Source organism: Bos indicus, chromosome 18 (genome assembly GCF_029378745.1).
Source record: "Bos indicus isolate NIAB-ARS_2022 breed Sahiwal x Tharparkar chromosome 18, NIAB-ARS_B.indTharparkar_mat_pri_1.0, whole genome shotgun sequence".
Classification (NCBI taxonomy): Eukaryota; Metazoa; Chordata; class Mammalia; order Artiodactyla; family Bovidae; genus Bos; species Bos indicus.
The window spans coordinates 51,335,574-51,355,970 of record NC_091777.1 but is presented as its reverse complement, the minus strand read 5'-3'; the positions used below and the strand labels follow the sequence as shown (position 1 = coordinate 51,355,970).

The 20,397-nt window shown below is 49.4% G+C and overlaps 1 long non-coding RNA gene across 5 annotated transcripts in view; it reads right to left on the bottom strand.

Annotated features, from left to right (window-relative positions):
* Positions 1-1,114: 1,114 nt before the first annotated feature.
* Positions 1,115-20,397, bottom strand: part of LOC139177126 (uncharacterized) — a 33,288-nt gene continuing 14,005 nt past the window's right edge. Inside the window, exon 3 of one of the 5 annotated variants that reach the window (XR_011561597.1) lies at positions 1,115-3,033. This is a non-coding gene — a long non-coding RNA (uncharacterized lncRNA). The other 4 variants (XR_011561595.1, XR_011561600.1, XR_011561596.1 and 1 more) reach the window with 4 other exon arrangements.

Below are 20,397 nucleotides of genomic sequence, written 5' to 3'. Positions count from 1 at the left end.
ATCCTGTGCACGGCCTTTCTCTAGTTGTGGCGCGTAGGCTTCTCATTGTGGTGGCTTCTCTTGTTGCGGAGTTCCGTGCCTGAAGTTCCTTATTATTATTAAAAAATGATATTTTTTTTCTACTTCTGGTTGCGCTGGGTCTTTGTGGCCGCACTCAGGTTTTCTCTAGTTGCCGTGAGCAGGGGCTGCTCTTCGGTGCGGTGCACATTGCGGTGGTTTCTCTTGTTGTGGAGAACAGGCTCTAGGGCATGCGGGCTTCCGTAGTTGTGGCTCTAGGGCTCAGTAGCTGTAACACATAAGCTTAGATGCTCTGAGGCGTGTGGGAGCTTTCCAGGGCCAGGGATCAAACCCGTGTCTCCTGCATTGGTGGGTGGATTCCCAACCTCTGCACCACCAAGGCAGCCATGGATGGTAGTTTGGGCCGAGACATTTGCTTGCAGAGAAGGCAGATCTGTATCCAGAGTACCTGCCTGTCCCAGTAAGAACAGAATGCTGCCCTTTTATCACGGAGATGGTTCACTGTAATCAGCCTGCCACCAGGTAACTGGCTGATCACCCTGGGGAGTAGTGCCCTACCTGAGGCCTGGCGGGTCTGGGGGCTGGCAGACTGGGCCCTCAGCGGTGGCTGTAGCCAGGTCAGCCTTGGTGAGTGGAAGTCCGTGTTGCTGAGTCCACGTATGACTCTCATCCTCGCCGCCGTGGCCACTACATTCGTGAGCCCACCAGTCGAAGGCAGGGGTAGCTGGGGGAAGAGGCTGACTGGGGCTTCCCTGGTGGTCCTGCCATTGAAAATCCGCCTGCCAGCGCAGGGGATGTGGGTTCGATCCCTGGTCTGGGGAGATCCCACATGTCACAGGGGCAACTAAGCCCGTGTGCCACAACTACTGACCCTGGGCTCTAGAGCCCACGGGCTGCAACTGCTGGAGACCGCGCACCCTAGAGCTTATGCTCTGCAATAAGAGAAGCCACTGCAGTGAAGAGTAGCCCCCACTCACTGCAACTAGAGAAAGCCCGCGCACGGCAATGAGGACCCAGCGCGGCCAAAATAAGTAAATAAACGTTAAAAAAAAGAGGCTGACGGCTGTCCACAGAACAGGTCATTCAATCCACTTGATTATTTAAATCTCCTTCTGCTGAGGTGAACGGTGAGCATTCAGAGAGGTTTATCTTATCCATATATTTCTACCCCAGATCTCCTTGACACCAATTTTCCAATCATGTTTTCAACCAAATCCCTGACTGCCCAGCCAAAGCCATTGGCCACAGCCCGTGAATCAGTGTATAATCACACCTCTGGCCATTTCTCTTTGCAAGTGAAATGGACAGTCAGGTGCCCTGCCTGAAGTTCCTTTCCCTGCCCCCGCCCCCCTAGAGGATTTCTCTTCACTCTGGCTTTCAGGGAAGTTTCAGGAAGGGTCTAGCGTGCTGCAATTTTTCCCTTTCACATGGTATATGGATATCAAGCAGAACTCTCTGTAAACTAGCCGCAAGTTTTCTCTTTTTCCATTTATTGATCAGCGGGAATTCCCCGGGGGGGCCACAGGTGTGGCTCAGAGAGAGAGGCCATGCAACAGGAGAGGGCTCAGTGGTATCTGGGCTACTACTTCTCTGTTAATTAATTTTTGGCTGTGCTGGGTCTTTGTCGCTGTACACGGCCTTCCTCTAGTTGTGGTGCGCGGGCTTCTCATTGTGTGGCGGCTTCTCGTTTTGGAGTACAGGCTCCAGGCACTCAGGCTTCGGTACTTGAGGCACACAGGTCTAATTGCTCTGAGGCATGTGGGATCTTCTCATATCAGGGATTGAACTCATGGTCAACTCATTCTTAACCACTGGACCACCAGGGAACTCTTGGGATTCATATTAAAAGATATAACTCAGGAACAGGCTTTCCAGGTGGTACTAGTGGTAAAGAATCCACCTGCCAATACAGGAGACATTAAGAGATGCAGGTTCGATCCCTGGGTCAGGAAGATCCCCTGGAGGAGGGCATGGCAACCCATCCCAGTATTCTTGCCTGGAGAATCCTATGGACAGAGGAACCCAGCGGGCCACAGTCTGTAGGGTCAGAAAGAGTCATACACAACTGAAGTGACTTTGCATGCATGCCTGCATAACTTGGGAACAGCCATATGGAAAGAGGTATGGGGACAAGAGGATGAGTATGGGGAAAAGTCAGAGATGACTTAGTGACTAAACAACAAAAATATTCCATTCTATATATGTTCTACATCTTCTTTATCCATTCTGCTGTTGATGGACACTGAGGTTGCTTCCATGTCCTGGCTATTGTAAGCAGTGCTGAAAAAGATACATACACCCCAAGGATTCTGGGTCTTTAAGCTAGGAATTGACTGAGGGAGACTGACTCTTTTTTTCCTTGATTTTATTAGACTTTTGTTTACTTGATTTAGAACTCTTTCATGTATACGGATCAAGTAAGAATTTGTCAGACTTCCCGTTTCTTTCATTCCTAGGAACACCACGATCAATTAGCCAGTGCCATTGTTCTCTGTTGAGTCAGACTGTTCTGACTGCAGCATTGACTTTACTGTCCGTTGTGGTGAGCATGGCCCACCTTGCCTTTGGTGATTAAGTTCCGACTCAATAGACATGAATTTGAGCAAACTTCGGGAAGTAGTGGAGGACAGAGGAGCCAGGCGTGCTGCAGTCCATGGGGTCACAAAGACTTGGACACGACTTAGCAACTGAACGACAAAAGCCTCTTAGGCCTGCTGCCTCTTGATCCAGTCACCCCCATTGCATTGAGGTTTCCCACTTCTGTGGCAGCGGTTCCCATTGTAATTTCCGAGCTCCAGAGAAGAACCATCGCAGAGCTAGCTCTTCAAGTCTGCTGGGGCTTCCTTACAAAGTCGTATCTCACAGTCGTGGTGAAAGCTGTGTGTTCTGAACTCTCCCAGGGTATTGGTGAGCAGGTCTCAAATAATAAATCCATACAGCATTCCAACATAAGTCTTTGAATCCCTTTCTGTGAGTAAATGGTCTCTTCTCTGGTGCAGAGAGCTCCTTGTGTTTCTGTTGAGATAAACACAGATAGGTGGAAAACTTAGCAGTGACCTAGTGAGCGGAGTGGGAACAACTCAGAGGTATTCTTCTCTGAGAAGGCCTTCAGGTGTCTCAACCTGTGGAGCCCCAGGGGAGGGAGAAAATACCTCACACAGAGTCCTAGGTGCTCCTGGAATAACTGTGGGGAGTAAGCCAGATAAGGAGATGCTCCTGGACTTCTGGTCAGGCCTGACACAGTCGGTCTGGAGGGTCCCCCTCTGGGGTGTCTGTTTTCCTTAGGAATAGCCTAAGCCATGAGGTCTTGTGTGTGTGTGTTTTAAACCAAGTATGTTTTATTCATTTATTCATTTTTGGCTATGCTGGGTCTTCGTTGCTCAGGTTTTTCTCTAGTTGCGGCACTTGGGCTTCTCACTGCAGTGACTCCTCTTGGTGCAGACCATGGGCTCTGGGGCACTTGGGCTCAGTAGTTGTGACTCCCGGGCTCTAGAGCACAGGCTCAATAGTTGTGCAGCGTATGCTTGGTTGCCCCGCAGCATGTGGGATCTATCCTGATCAGGGATCAAACCCATGTCTCCTGCAATGGCAGGTGGATTCTTTACGACTGAACCATCAAGGAAGCCCAGGATCATTTTAAAGCAAAGGCACGTCTATCATTTTCTCTAAGGATGGTGGTTACTCTCCTCCCCAAATCATTCTGTCTCCACGCCTGGAAAACTCCGTGGTGGATGATCCATGGGATCACAGAGAATCGGACATGACCAAGCGACTGAGCACACCATGCTCACGGTGCTCCTGCCTCTAAGTCACTTCAGTCCTGTTTGACTCTTTGTGACCCCATGGACTGTGGCTCACCAGGCTCCCCTGTCCCTGGGATTCTCCAGGCAAGAACACTGGAGTAGGTTCCCATTTCCTTCTCCAGGGGATCTTCCTGACCCAGGGATTGAAGCCCCATCTCCTGTGTCTCCTGCATGGCAGGCAGATTCTTTACCGCTGAGCCACCAGGGAAGCCGCCCCCTCTCAGGGTCCTTGAGGACATTTTTGGGCAGAGGGAGTCTAGCAGCTCCCACAGTGGGGGTGTAGTGTGGTGTGAGAGACACCTTTATGTGTCCTGATGTCACCATCTGGCTCAGATTAGTGCTATGGACACCAACTCCTAGGCAAAGATGGGCTCTGACGTGCCTGCTGGGCAGTCAGTGCAGGATGCCTGCAGCCCAGGAGAACTCTGGGAGGACGGGATGGGCCACATTCCCCTTGGTCCCACACTTCCAAAGGGTTAAAACAGTGAATGTCAGCTTATGTGAATTTTATCTCAAAAACAAAAAGTTTAGGAGAGGATCCTACCCCTTACCTTGTGTAAAGCTGGCACCAAAGCACCCCTGGGAGTGTACATGAATGTCCATTTCTTCATGCCCTAAGCATTCCCGTAGTAATTATACAGGGGCCGAAGCAGGCGTCCACCCATCTACCCATTGTTCTTTCCTTTATTCCTACTCTGAGCACTTTCAGTGCCAATTCCTCGAGGAGTGGCGGCACCACTGACAAGCCCAGCTAGACCCATCCTGCCTGCCTGTCAGGTACTCAGGGATCCACAGGATACATGACGTGAGCAAAGGAACTGGTCCTGAGCATGTGGTTACAGCACGAAGGAGGAGAGAGTCAGGGGTGGGGCTTCAGAGGGGGACCCTGGGGTTCACCTGCGGAGGTTGGGATGGACTGTGGCAGATGGCCAGGGAGTCTGGCTCTAAGAGGGGACGGAGCAAGTTCATGGGGAAAGGGGACGAGGCCATCCCATGCAGGGACTGCATAGGCAGATACAGGGAGGTGAGCAAGTCCCAGTGGACCAGGAGTGATGAGGGGACAGAACATGTGGAAATGAGACAACAAGGAGCAGGGGAGAGGGAGCTCTTGGGGGAAGGTGAGACGAAAGAGATGGTAGCTTTTCTGAAGAGTTGGTGTGTTCTGTGGTACCTTTTGGGGTTCCCAGGTGGTGCTCGTGGTAAAGAACCCATCTGCCAATGCAGGAGACATAAGAGATGCAGGTTCGATCCCTAGGTGGGGAAGATCCCCTGGAGGAGGGCATGGCAATCCACTCGGTATTCTTGCCTGGAGAATTCCCATGGACAGAGGAGCCTGGCAGGCTACAGTCCATGGAGTTACAAAGAGTCAGACACAGCTGAAGCGACTTAGTACTCATGCACAGACACACATGGCGTCTTTCCCCCCAGAGCCTGGACTGAAGAGGCCAGGAGGGCTCAGGGCACTGGAAGGGAACAAGAAGTAACTGTTCATGACATGTCTACCACCTGCGGTTGCTTCTTGCTGCTCATATTTGTGTGGACATCAGCCAGCCCCATTTCCCCGCGTCCCTTCCTGTGTTTGCAAAGGAAAAAAGTTTGAGAGCTAGCCATGATCCCTCGGTCCTCAGGGCAGCAGGAGCGTAGCCCAGAGCCATCTTGGTTGGACAAGGGCTTTCCACCCCCTCTTTTTTAAAGCTCTCCTGTAATATTCTACTCTTAAAATTTTACTTATTTAATTTGGCTGTGCCAAGTCTTAGGTGCAGCACCGGCATCTTCCATCTTCACTGCGGCTTTCAGGATCTTTAGCTGCAGCACGCAAACTCTTAGCTGCAATGTGAGGGATCTGGTTCCCTGACCAAGGTTGGAACCCAGGTCCCCTGCACTGGGAGCGAGGCGTTTTAGTTACTGGACCACCAGGGAGAGTCCCAGGGTAAAGATTCTTGTGAATGTCATCCTTTCCTGTTAATATCATACCCACCACGTTCTGCCACCAGAACTTCTCTCTCCCAGGAAACAGTGATGGAGGTTAGGATACTTTAGATATAATATTTTTCTGTGTACCCCTGTGCCCCCAGGACAGAGTGGACTCAGAGTTATGGGTGAATTTCTGCTACGAGACCATTCCCCCAAGCAAAATACGGACAAATGAGGGCCTTCCACCATAAAGCCCCGTCGGTGGTCCCATGTGAATGGGTTGACCAGACTATTTCCAGGTGAAAAAAGCTAATTTTTAGGGGTGGGCAGATTTGAGGTGCTTGCCATGGGCATACATGGGAACTAGAGCTGGAGCCAGCTGCTCGGCTCCCTGACTAAAAAGCAGAAGAAGCATCCTTGAGATTTTGGTGAGAAGCATCCCTTCTATGACAAGGATTCCAGAAAGGAAGCAAAACCACAGATTTGTCAACTGTCAGAGAGTTCAGATACTTCAGGTTCTGAAAGTGAAGCAGAGAGTGAACCAGAACAAGTGTCTGGTTACCATCGATCACTCACCACATTAAAGAATGTTTCCAAGGAAGATGAGGAGGAGGAGAAAGATGACAGTGTTATGGATGAGATAGAAATGAAGATGATGAGACATCTTGAAGATGGCGATAGTGACATCAGTGAGGAGGAACAAGTGGCAGCAGAGTCTGCTGATGTGCGGAGGAGTGTGGCCTTACCTGCAGACCCCGAGGGAAAAGACGGGCACGGGCCACCGGGCACATCAGACGAATCCCCGAGGAGTTTCAGTTCAGTTCAGTTCAGTCGCTCAGTCGTGTCCGACTCTTTGCGACCCCATGGACTGCAGCACACCAGGCCTCCATGTGCATCACCAACTCCCAGAGTTTACTCAAACTCATGTCCATAGAGTCAGTGATGCCATCCAACCATCTCATCCTCTGTCATCCCCTTCTCCTCCCTGCCCTCAATCTTTCCTAGCATCAGGGTCTTTTCCAGTGAGTCAGTTCTTCGTATCAGATGGCCAAAGTATTGGAGTTTCAGATTCAGCATCAGTCCTTCCAATGAATATTCAGGACTGATTTCCTTTAGGATGGACTGGTTGGATCTCCTTGCAGTCCAAGGGACTCTCAAGAGTCTTCTCCAACACCACAGTTCAAAAGCATCAATTCTTCGGCGCTCAGCTTTCTTTATGATCCGACTCTCACATCCATATGTGACTACTGGAAAAACCACAGCTTTAACTAGACAGAACTTTGTTGGCAAAGTAATGTCTCTGCTCTTTAATATGCTGTCTACGTTGGTCATAACTTTTCTTCCAAGGAGCAAGTGTCTTTTAATTTCATGGCTACAGTCACCATCTGCAGTGATTTAGGAGCCCCCCCAAATACAGTCTGTCACTGTTTCCACTATTTCCCCATCTATTTGCCATGAAGTGATGGGACCAGATGCCATGATCTTAGTTTTCTGAATGTTGAGCTTTAAGCAAACTTTTTCACTTTCTTCTTTGACTTTCATCAAGAGGCTCTTTAGTTCTTTGCTTTCTGCCATAAGGGTGGTGTCATCTGCATATTTGAGGTTATTGATATTTCTCCCGGCAATCTTGATTCCAGCTTGTGCTTTATCCAGTCCGGCATTTCTCATGATGTACTCTGCATAGAAGTTAAATAAGCAGGGTGACAATATACAGCCTTGACAGACTTCTTTCCCAATTTGGAACCAGTCTGTTGTTCCATGTCCAGTCCTAACTGTTGCTTCTTGACCTGCATACAGATTTCTCAGGACGCAGGTCAGGTGGTCTGGTATTCCCATCTCTTGAAGAATGTTCCACAGTTTGTTGTGATCCACACAGTCAAAGGCTTTGGCAAAGTCAATAAAGCAGAAGTCGATGTTTTTCTGGAACTCTCTTGCTTTTTCAGTGGTCCAGTGGATGCTGGCAATTTGATCTCTGGTTCCTCTGCCTTTTCTAAATCCAGCTTGAACATCTGGAAGTTCACGGTTCATGTATTGCTGAAGCCTGGCTTGGAGAATTTTGAGCATTCCTTTGTTAGCGTGTGAGATGAGTGCAATTGTGCTGTAGTTTGAGCATTCTTTGGCATTGCCTTTCTTTGGGATTGGAATGCCAAAGAGGAGCCTTTTTCAGTCCTGTGGCCACTGCTGAGTTTTCCAAATTTGCTGGCATATTGAGTGCAGCATTTTCACAGCATCATCTTTTAGGATTTGAAATAGCTCAACTGAAATTCCATCACCTCCAGTAGCTTTGTTCCTACTGATTTCTTCCTAAGGCCCACTTGACTTTGCATTCCAGGATGTCTGGCTCTAGGTAAGTGATCACACCATCATGGGGGACAGATTCATCCTTAAGGAATGATGCCAAGGTACATGACTGAAAATCAAAAGAAATTCCTTCTCTTCCTGACTTACTTCTTTCTGTACAATATGCTCTAGGTTCTTCCACCTCATTAAGACTGACTCAAATACATTCTTTTTTAAAGCTAAGTAACATTCCGTTGTATATATGTACCACAATTTCTGTATCCATTCATGTCACTGGACCTCTAGGCTGCTTCCATGTCCTAGCTATTGTGAAAAATGCTGCAATGAACATTGGGCGATGCGAGGGAGGTTCAAGAGGGTGGGGACACATGTGGCTGATTCATGTTGATGTATGGCAGAAACCAGCACAATATTGTAAAGCAAATACCTTGCAGAAAAAAAAAAAAGAAAGAAATCCCTATGATATAATCTTCTTCTTAGTAGGATACTTCTTTCAAACGATAAGGGGTCTTGTATTCATTGCTAAGACCTCTCTTCAGATGGTAATATCAGAATAGCCTGTCTACTGACAATGCGTATGGATTTGTTATATATCGTTTCTTTCCAATGTCTACAGAATCACCCTCATTGTACTCTCAGTATAACCCAGTGGGTGACAATCTGTCTTGTGGTTACCCCCTTTGGAAAACTAGTCTTCCCACTTGGGAGCTACAGGCAGCCAAAAGTTTTCCCCCTCAGTATGCCTCCTGAACCCAAATGTGCCCTTTGTCCAAGATCAACCCCAGACTCTCAACTCCCCAGAATCCTCTTTGCTCCTCTTCTAGCACGATCAGTCCACTAGAGGGCACTCACGCTCCTCTTTTTCCATCACCTGAGACAAATGCCCGTGTGTTCATTGCCACAACCACCAGCCCTCAAACACTCTCTAGATTTGCTCTGGGCGAAGCTCCTGGGACAGACATTAGGGTCCCCCGGGAAGAACCTCACATGGAGGAGGTGGCAGGATGGACTGATGACCTGGAACCCACCCCAGGACCCAAATCACTGCTGAGGGGGACGGCTCCAGGCACAGAGGGCAGTGTGGGGCTGGACACGGGTACCCAGACACCTAGGCCACCAGCGTGGGCACTGGGGGAAACAGCTGTGAACCTGCGGCCCCGTCACTCAGGATCTGTGTATGTGCCCTTGGCTGGGCTGCTGAGGAACCTTCCAGAATGGACTCTCCACAGCAGGAGACAAGTCCTCCTGGGCACTTCAGGAGCCCTGTGCCAGGAAGAGTCAGGGGAGATGTGTCCGTCACTGCAGCACAGGTTCTCCCGGGGCCTGAGGGGGCAGGTGGGGGTCCCAGGTTCACCATCAACCCCAGATCAGGACCCAGGGTGCTGGGACGGGGAGATCCTGCCACCCCGTCTCTCAGGACCATTCCTGCGCTTGACATCCCTTCCCACTCCCTGCAGTGCAGGAAAAGAGATCCCAGAGTCCCTTCAAGTAGATCGGACAATGTAGGTGCACAGGTGAGATTCAGCAGGTGGACATGAGGAGAGGCTGGTATTCCTGGAGGGGGAGCAGTTAGATGATGGACAGACACCCGTGCACTGTCTGCCCAACTGCTGCCGCTGAACCAGTGGGTGGGCGGTTTTCCTCGGAGACTCCAGCCGTGTCCTGGCAAACATCTGAGAACTTCTCACTTCATTCCTGTGCTTCCCTGGTGACTCAGATGGTAAAGAATCCACCTGCCAATACAGGAGTCGAGGGTTCAATCCCTGGGTCAGGAAGATCCCCTGGAGAAGGAAATGGCAACCCACTCCAGTATTCTAGCCTGGAGAATTCCATGGACTGAGGAGCCTGGCGAGCTACACAGTCCATCAGGTCGCCAAGAGTCGGACATGACAGAGCAACTAAACAACCACACTTCATTGCTTCTAGCTGAGGTGCCTTAACTCTGTTCCCCCCACCCAGTCCTGCCTCAAGTCTGTGTCCTGACCACACTTGGGCAACTCAGTTTGACGGTCTCAGTTTTCCAGATACACCCAGGTCATCAGAATGGTCATTGCCACCTCTGACCCCACCAGGATGGAGGCTGAGTCTTGCCCTCCTGGTGGGCTGTGCGACCAGGCTCTCAGCCTCCATATCCTGCTTATCAACCATCTCCCAGGATGATTGCAGCAACTGAGCAGAGGAAAGAGGCAGGGACAATTGTTATCCATCCCTTGTGTCTGCAAGACCTGTGGGGGAGGAAGCCAGGAAATGACTGAACTTCCTGTCATTTGGATGTGGTAGTGCTGCCTTGGAGAAGGCAATGGCACCCCCCCTCCAGTACTTTTGCCTGGAAAATCCCATGGATGGAAGAGCCTGGTAGGCTGCAGTCCATGGGATCGCTAGAGTCGGACACGACTGAGCGACTTCACTTTCACTTTTCACTTTCATGCATTGGAGAAGGAAATGGCAACCCACTCCAGAGTTCTTGCCCGGAGAATCCCAGGGACGGCAGAGCCTGGTGGGCTGCCATCTCTGGGGTCGCACAGAGTTGGACATGACTGAAGCGACTTAGAAGAAGAAGAAGAAGCGCTGCCTGGGAAATTTAACATGGAACACATGGGTGTTGTCCTGTTTTGCAGACACAAGATTTTGAGTATGGAATCATAGGTTTCTGTTGGGTGTCACCATCAACAACAATCCTACCCATTTGGGGCACAGACTGAAAATTTCTCACCCCAGGGAAAGGTTGGTGTGGGGGCCAAGGCACTGCCAGGCTCACCAGGGCGACCCTCTGTAGGGGCAGCTGCTGCAGAGACGTGGTCTCTTTTGGGAATAGCAATGCTTCCTCCCTGGACATCAGTACCCAGCTCCCTCCCCCTCCCTGCAGTCCCCAGGCCATCTGCCCTTCACAATCCCATCTCAACTCTCACAGCAGACTCCCAGCGACTGTCTCTGGGACATCACATGGCTCGTTCCCTCTCTTCAGTTTTCTCCCGATGCCTGCCTGGTGCTGTGCAGGGTCCTGTAGGTGCCCTGAAGGGTGTCTGTATGTGATTGGCCCCTGCACATGGATAATATTTCAAGCTGAAGGAATTTGACAGTCATTTTGAAATGTTTATTTTAAATGCAAGAATTCACGATTAGGACTTCTACGTGGAAAAAATGAGGAAAAAAAAGAAAAAAAAAAGGACTTCTACGTGGAATCAACCAGGGTCTGTCTTGGAGACTGGATCACTCTTGTTTTTTTTTAAGTAGGTATTTATTTTATACCTACTTTTGGCTGCACTGGGTCTTCATTGCCATGCACAGGCTTTCTCTAGTTACGGCGAGAGAGGGCTACTCTCTAGTTGCAGTGTGCAAGCTTCTCGTTGCAATGACTTCTCTTGTTGCAGAGCACAGGCTCCAGGGTGTGTGGTTTTTAGCAGTTGCTGCATGGCTTAGTTGCCCCATGACAAGCGGGATCTTCCCAGACCAGGGATCGAACTTGTGTCCCCTGCACGGGCAGGTGGATTCTTAACCCCTAGACCACCAGGGAAGTCCGATCCCATGACCCTTAATTGAACAAGCGGGTGGATGGAAAGAACAGGACGAGATGTATGAGGAGGGAGCCTGTGTGGAGACCAGAAAGAAACTTTTTAATTGTGTGCAGAGAAGGTGGCTGAGAGTGAAGGGTCTGACTGGTGAAGTATGGGCCCAGCTTAGATGAGAGGCCAGCGAGGAGTGATGGGCGCAAGTGCAGCCAGAGTGATACGATCTGACAGTGTGGACCTGGATTGAGGTCTTCAGGCTTCCAAGGTGTGGACGAAATCGAGTGGGCAGTGGAACAGCTAACAGGGCACACAGACTCGAGATCCGGCCTCCACCAGGGACTTCCTGTGCCAGCCTATCACAGTTTCCTGGCTGCCCTGCTGGTGGCCAGCTCTGTCCTGTACGTGACAGCTAAGGAGTCGTAGAGACGCTGGTCAGGCCATTATCGACCACCACATGCCCTCATCGTCCTTGTTTTCCTTGTTAAATTGTGACTAGCTGCATACGTGTACTTTGGTGGCCCCAAAGTGAAAGTAATTCCAAGGGCAATTTGTTTTTATTTTATTATTTTCGGCTGTGCTGGGTCTTCGTGCCGACTTCTCATTGCGGTGGCTTCTCCTCTTATGGAGCACGGGCTCCAGAGCATTTGGGCTTCAGTAGTTGTGGCACGTGGGCTCGGTGATTACGGCTTCCAGGTTCTCGGGCACAGGCTCATCAGTTATGGCACACGGGCTTAGTTGCTCTGCAGCATGTGGGATCTGCCCGGATCAAGGACCGAACCCATGTCTCCTGCATTGGCAGGCAGATTCCTTACCACTGAGCCACCAGGGAAGCCCTCCTTAAAATTTAATTTTTATTAAAACATCTTATTTTGTATTGGTGTATAGCTGATTAACAATGCTGTGATAGTTTCAGGTGGACGGCAAAGGGACTCAGCCATATTTATACATATATCCATTCTTCCCCAAACTTCAAGGGGCAATTTGTTCTGAGCATCTTTCTTCTTCCTTGTGCACCATGAATATAATTTAAAAAAAAAATCTCCACCACCAGGGTACTGGCAGATGCCAACACCCTTTTTTTCCTCCTCAAACACATTTCTTCCCTCATAGTCAGGACCAATAACAGGAACTGCTGAAATACACAAGGGTTTCTTGAGAGCCTGTGACGGCGCACCTCACAGCAGGTACACTTCCAGCTGACGGAGTCGACGCTCTGCAGCACGTGGTGGGCCCGCGAGCAGCTATGTCCCAGGGAACACTCAGCCGCACGTGCAGGTCCCGTCCTGACGTAAAGGAAAGTAATGATGGGAGACTTGCTTGTCTGAGGGCTGCCACTGCCCAAGGAAACATCCTCACTTCTCTCTGGTGGCCATATGGGAAACCTTGCTGGGCTCAGCTTTCTAAACCATTAGGCCAGGGAATTCCCTGGTGGTCCAGCAGATAAGAATCCACCTGCCAACGCATGGGACACGGGTTCGATCCCTGGTCTGGGAAGATACCACATGCTGCAGAGCAACTAAGCCCGTGTGCCACAACTACTGAGCTCGGGCACTGCAACTACTGAAGCCCATGTGCCCTAGAGCCCATACTCCACACCAAGGAAAGCAATGAGAAGCCCGGGCATCACAACGAGTAGCCCCTGCTCGCCACAGCTAGAGAAAGCCTGCATGCAGCAACCAGCACCCAGGGCAACCAAAGAATAATTAATTAATTAATTTTAAACAATGCAAGGCCCTAACTTTAATCAAGCTTTTGACTGAATCAACAGAGGGATAGTGGTTCCATTACACGATGTGGGGAACTCTCAGGAAAATCACTGTGGAAACCAAAAAGAACCCAAGCGCCTCATTTGGACATAAAACCTGAAGATGCCTATTAGACACATTCTGGTCACTTGTCCTGTGGAGGCCTTACTTGCTCTGCCCATAAAGATGGGGAGTTTCTTTCAGTCTTTCAAGCCTGTTATCTCCCTAGTCTTTTGTTTCACCCTTAAATCCCATTACAACAGACTTATTTACACTTTCTCTTGGTTCTCAGAAGCCTGGACTGTTAACAGTGCTGACAGAGGCATGTGTTGCAGTGAAAAGAACAAGGACTTTGCAGTCAGGCAGATGTGGGCTCAAATTCCGTCATCAGTGCTTTCAACCTCCCTGAAACCAAATAAGCTGTGAACCCTCCCTGGTCCTAACACCTCCCTCAATGTGACACCTGAGAAGGGCCCTGTGTGGAAGAGGACCTTGCAGGACACTTGTTTCTGAACAGGTGTCAGCTAAGATGGATTCTCCTGTCGCTGTCTTCAGCTGAGCTCCTAAGAGTGGAAGCAGATAGCAGCCCACTAGTTTCTCTTCCTAACTCCTCCCCTCGGCTGCCATCAGTGTCCGCGTCCCCAGTGGCTGCAGCATAAAACCCCCACGTCCTGTGGCGGTTCTGCAGACACTACACGGGGTCCCCCCACCCCCAGTGCACTCGAGCATGCCTTCCACCCATTTCCAACTCTGGGCCTGGGCTCACGCCCCTCCCTTAACCAGAAACGCGCCCCTCATTTCTCTTGGAGGGTTCACATCCTAAAGCCCCTCAAGGATAAACTCGGGTTCATAAACCATCACCGGTTTGCCCCATGCCTGGGATTCCAATCCAAACAACGCTCAGTTCCTAAATTCACTACAGGAATTTAGGATCTAGTCAAGAAAAGACACTAGATCCATAACTTGAGGAACTGTAGGTTTTTTTTTTTCTTTTGGCCACACTGCAGTTTGCAGGATCTCAGTTCCCCAACCAGGCTAGGGCCTGGGCTCAGGGAAGTGAAAGCGCTGAGTCCTAACAGCTGGACATCCAGGGAATTTCTGAGGCTGTTGTGTGTCCTTTGAAATCTGCGCAATCTCTCAAGAAGGGGTGTCTTTGCTTCCTATGGCTGCCGTAACCACCCAGCACACACACAGCACAGTCCTGTCCTCCAAGTCTGCAGTGAACCTGACGGGGCTCAAATCCAGGGTCAGTGGGGCTGTACCCCGTCTGGAGTCTTCAGGGCAGGATGTGTTTCTCTCCCTCTTCCTGGATTCTGGGGGCTGCCTGCATCCAGGTCTCACGGCCCCTTCCTGTGTCTTCACAGCTCATCACTCCTGCCTCTGCTTCTGCTCTCACACTTCCTCTGTCTTTCACTCTCTTGCCCCTACTTCATGAGGACCAAGATGATAACAATGAACCATGTGGAGAATCCAAAAAAAGAGTCCCCCCACCTCACCATCCTTAACTTCATCATGTCTGCAAAATCTCCTCATTTGTTGTGTAAAAGGAGGGATTTACAGGGTCTGGGGTTAGGGCATGGGCATCTTTGGAGGACCGTTACTCTGTCTACCTCAGGGGACTTCTCTCTTCCTTCTTCCATGCAGAGGACTCAGGGTATTGTGGGGTCAAGACCACAAGGGGCTCTATTCTGGAGCAGGTCCCCCCGACCTCGTCTCAGGGTGCCTTCCTTCCCCAGTGTAGGCACAAGTGTTTGCTGAAGCCAAGAGCTCCATTTTTAAGTTTTGCTCTTTACACTTAAGGCCGGTGCCAGGTCTCAGCCTTTGGCTGCAGGCGGTGAGGGCCCCCTGGCCTCTCACACTTGGCTGTCACTACTGAGTGACAGGAGTGAGCCCGTCCTTGTCTCTGGTCCAGGCTCAGGTTACCAGCTCCTGATTCCACATGCCTTCTCTCTACCAGCCCCCACGTCTCAACCCTGAGACAGCATGCCAGCTGTGCACCCCTGTTCTTATCCCCACTGCTCCCCTCAGATAAAATGTCCAGGATACCGGTGCCCTACTTCCCAGTCCTGTGGTGAGTGATCCAATCCGGAAACAACTTGCAGGGCTGGCTTCTGAGAAAGAGCCACTGCTGGAGTGGATGGTCTCCAGTCAGGCTTTCTGGAAGCAGAGCAAGAGAGAAGATTCCAGAGTTTCCTGGAGGGGTCACTGGAGGGAACCCGGGCAGCACAGAGCCAGGAGCTAGCCAGGGTCAGGTCTGAGGGGGGACGTGCTGCAGCCTGACCGCGGGGCTCTGAGCACACACTTCAGCCCACGGCCAGCCTCACCTGGGGCTCCAGAGCCCTGCACCAGGCAGTCCTGGCTGCTGGCTGCTCCCAGGAATGGGTGGGGGGCAACTGTCTGAAGAAGGGACTGTGGCTCAGCTGAGGGCAGTCTCTGCAACAGAGTGAGGGCCTCTGTGAGACCACTGAGCAGCCTGGGTACAGGCACCACACTGTGCACCCACGGCATGCACTATATCGTATAAATATTTTTAGAGGAAAAGATCAGACTCTCTGGGAAACAACATCAGATGCTTTGGAAACAGAGGTGGCAATTAGGATTCTGATCCAGGATGAGATGAGAGATTGAGAGATTATAAGACTCCAAAGCACATGAAAGGAAGTGAAAGTGAAAGTTGCTCAGTCGTGTCTGACTCTTTGCAACCCCATGGACTGTATAGTCCATGGAATTCTCCAGGCCAGGATACTGGAGTGGGTAGCCTTTCCTTTCTCCAGGGGATCTTCTCAACCCAGGGATCGAACCCAGGTCTCCCACATTGCAGGTGGATTCTTTACCAGTTGAGCCACCAGGGAAGCCCCTCCAAAGCACAATCAGGGCTAGAGTCACTAAGAGAAAGGACGCTCTCCAGACCCAGCACAGGGGGAGGGGTGTTCATTATATCTCTGTGTGTTTATGTGTGTGCACCTGTGTGTTTGTGTGTGAATAAGTATGTGTATGTGTATATTTGTGTGTGTGTGCCTATATATATGTGTGTGTGTGTGTGTTTGGACATAGGGTAATGTTTGTGTGTGTTTATATGTACGTGTATATTTGTGTGTGTTTATATGTGTCTATGTAATCTGTACGGACATGCAGGTGTGGGTATATGTATGTGTATTCATATGATTATAGGTATCTGTGTGTGTGTGTGTGTGTGTGTGTGTATGTTTCTGTGTGCTGTGCATCTGCCTGTGAAGGAGGTTAGGGACACACAGGCACAAATCAGCTGACACACAGGAGTTCCGGGCAGAGAATGAGCAGGGAGTAGAGGATGTCAGGACCTAGGAGGAATGGGAGGAAAGAAAAAGCTTGAGCTGAGACTGTGGCGGTTCAAAAAAGGAAAGGACTTGAGGCCTTGGGGCGGGGACTAGACTGTAGGACCGGAGGGCAGGGTTTCCAGGCTCCAGCTGGGACCAGGCATAGAAGGGCAGGGTTGCTCTGGGGTGCGGGGTGGGGAGGAAGACCTGCAGGAGAGGGAATGGCCACCCGGGGGCGCCCAACGTCCTTCCACAGAGTTCGCCAGACGCTGAGACCCCTGAGTAGATGAAACCGACTCAGACCCTAGCGGAGGCTGAAAAGGAGCCAGAGCCGAGGAAGGGGAGGGGATCGAGGACAGAAGAATCTAGAACACGAGATGGGGTAGGGGAGGAAATGGAGGAGGACGAGTGAGACCGTGGTGAGCAGAGCCAGAAGAATCTAGCAACTGGAGAGAGGGAGGGGGAGAGAATCAAGGATGGGGCAGGCCCAGGAGTGTGCAGAGCCCAGAAAGGTCTAGAAAAGCCAGGGAGAGGAGACGAATTGAGGGGGCCTGGGATAAACACAGGGTCACGGCCCTGACGGACGCGAGGGGAAAGTCGGGGTGAGGAATAACTCGGCGGCGGGGAGTGGGGGGTTGCGGGGGAAGGGGGGGGGGCTACTTGCGCGGTTTCAGTTCTTGAGGCTAAAAGAGGCCTGAGTCACCCCCAGGGCTGCTGGAGCCGCCAGCCTCCCGGGCCGCCTTGGGGAGCTCAGCGCTTGTTGGAGTTCACACTGTACGCTTCCCCTTCGGGGCGGTCCTTCCACTCCGAGGGCGCCTCGGTGGCGCAGCTTCTCCTTCCCCCTGTTCTCCCCCTGTTCTGTCCCTTCAAGACCGGCGCCCGGGCCCTGTGCCCCCCGACTCCTCTCAAGGTCCCCAGGGCTCCTCCGGTCCTCAGGTTCCCTCAGGTCGGGAACCGGCCTCCCAGCCCCGCGCCCAGCGCTGCCCTGCTCCCCACGCCGACCTCTCCTCAGGGCTCCCCTCCGGAGTTTTCCCTTGGAAACCTCTTCTGCCCTCGGCCCTCCTGCCTCCTCGCTCCTCCAGACGCGGCCCTTCCCCTGCTCTGCGCCCTCCTGCGGTACCCTCACCCCAGCAGGAGAAGAAAGTCAGCACACGAACAGGCAGGAGACCACAGTTACCGTTTTATTTCTCCAGGGTCAGGTGTATTTATTGTCTGAAAGGCAGAGTTGGTATGTAGACGGTAACAGCCAAACTTTGCTTTCCAATTTTCTCCCAGTGTTTGCGGAATTGGCAGTTTAGGAGCCAGTATACTGATTCAAATCCAATGTGTTTTTCCAAACTCGTTATCATAACGTTAGTGACATTTCTTCCGTTTCTAATCACTCTTCGTTAGGCAGGTGCAACTGGTATTTATAATTAGCAAGGAAACTTAAATCTCTGTTTTAAACTTCCCACAATGATGCCTGTTCTTATACAATAGTATATGACGTCCTTTAAGATTTTCTGAAGATAGTATAGATAGCAAATGGATATATAAATAGAAATTAAATCAGTCACTTTTGCTGGTTGATGTTTTAAGCTTTTAAAGACGTACATGAGCTTATTTTTTTTTTAATTTTATTTTTAAACTTTACAATATTGTATTAGTTTTGCCAAATATCGAAATGAATCCGCCACAGGTATACCTGTGTTCCCCATCCTGAACCCTCCTCCCTCCTCCCTCCCCATACCCTCCCTCTGGGTCATCCCAGTGCACCAGCCCCAAGCATCCAGTATCGTGCATCGAACCTGGACTGGCGACTCGTTTCATACATGATATTATATGTGTTTCAATGCCATTCTCCCAAATCTCCCCACCCTCTCCCTCTCCCACAGAGTCCATAAGACTGATCTATACATCAGTGTCTCTTTTGCTGTCTCATACACAGGGTTATTGTTACCATCTTTCTAAATTCCATATATATGCGTTAGTATACTGTATTGGTGTTTTTCTTTCTGGCTTACTTCACTCTGTATAATAGGTTCCAGTTTCATCCATCTCATTAGAACTGATTCAAATGTATTCTTTTTAATGGCTGAGTAATACTCCATTGTGTATATGTACCACAGCTTTCCTATCCATTCATCTGCTGATGGGCATCTAGGTTGCTTCCATGTCCTGGCAATTATAAACAGTGCTGCGATGAACATTGGGGTACACGTGTCTCTTTCCCTTCTGGCTTCCTCAGTGTGTATGCCCAGCAGTGGGATTGCTGGATCATAAGGCAGTTCTATTTCCAGTTTTTTAAGGAATCTCCACACTGTTCTCCATAGTGGCTGTACTAGTTTCCATTCCCACCAACAGTGTAAGAGAGTTCCCTTTTCTCCACACCCTCTCCAGCATTTATTGCTTGTAGACTTTTGGATCACAGCCATTCTGACTGGCGTGAAATGGTACCTCATAGTGGTTTTGATTTGCATTTCTCTGATAATGAGTGATGTTGAGCATCTTTTCATGTGTTTGTTAGCCCTCTGTATGTCTTCTTTGGAGAAATGTCTATTTAGTTCTTTGGCCCATTTTTTGATTGGGTCATTTATTTTTCTGGAGTTGAGCTGTAGGAGTTGCTTGTATATTTTTGAGATTAGTTGTTTGTCAGTTGCTTCATTTGTTATTATTTTCTCCCATTCTGAAGGCTGCCTTTTCACCTTGCTAATAGTTTCCTTTGTTGTGCAGAAGCTTTTAAGTTTAATTAGGTCCCATTTGTTTATTTTTGCTTTTATTTCCAATATTCTGGGAGGTGGGTCATAGAGGATCCTGCTGTGATGTATGTCGGAGAGTTTTGCCTATGTTCTCCTCTAGGAGTTTTATAGTTTCTGGTCTTACGTTGAGATCTTTAATCCATTTTGAGTTTATTTTTGTGTATGGTGTCAGAAAGTGTTCTAGTTTCATTCTTTTACAAGTGGTTGACCAGTTTTCCCAGCACCACTTGTTAAAGAGATTGTCTTTAATCTATTGTATATTCTTGCCTCCTTTGTCAAAGATGAGGTGTCCATATATGCGTGGATTTATCTCTGGGCTTTCTATTTTGTTCCATTGATCAATATTTCTGTCTTTGTGCCAGTACCATACTGTCTTGATAACTGGCTTTGTAATAGAGCCTGAAGTCAGGTAGGTTGATTCCTCCAGTTCCATTCTTCTTTCTCAAGATAGCTTTGGCTATTCAAGGTTTTTTGTATTTCCATACAAATTGTGAAATTATTTGTTCTAGGTCTGTGAAGAATACCATTGGTAGCTTGATAGGGATTGCATTGAATCTATAAATTGCTTTGGGTAGTATACTCATTTTCATTATATTGATTCTTCCAATCCATGAACATGTATATTTCTCCATCTATTAGTGTCCTCTTTGATTTCTTTCATCAGTGTTTTATAGTTTTCTATATATAGGTCTTTAGTTTCTTTAGGTAGATATATTCCTAAGTATTTTATTCTTTCCGTTGCAATGGTGAATGGAATTGTTTCCTTAATTTCTCTCTCTGTTTTCTCATTGTTAGTGTATAGGAATGCAAGGGATTTCTGTGTGTTGATTTTATATCCTGCAACTTTACTATAATCATTGGTTAGTTCTAGTAATTTTCTGGTGGAGTCTTTAGGGTTTTCTCTGTAGAGGATCATGTCATCTGCAAATAGTGAGAGTTTTACTTCTTCTTTTCCTATTTGGATTCCTTTTATTTCTTTTTCTGCTCTGATTGCTGTGGCCAAAACTTCCAAAACTATGTTGAATAGTAATGGTGAAAGTGGGCACCCTTGTCTTGTGGAAACACAAACTTTA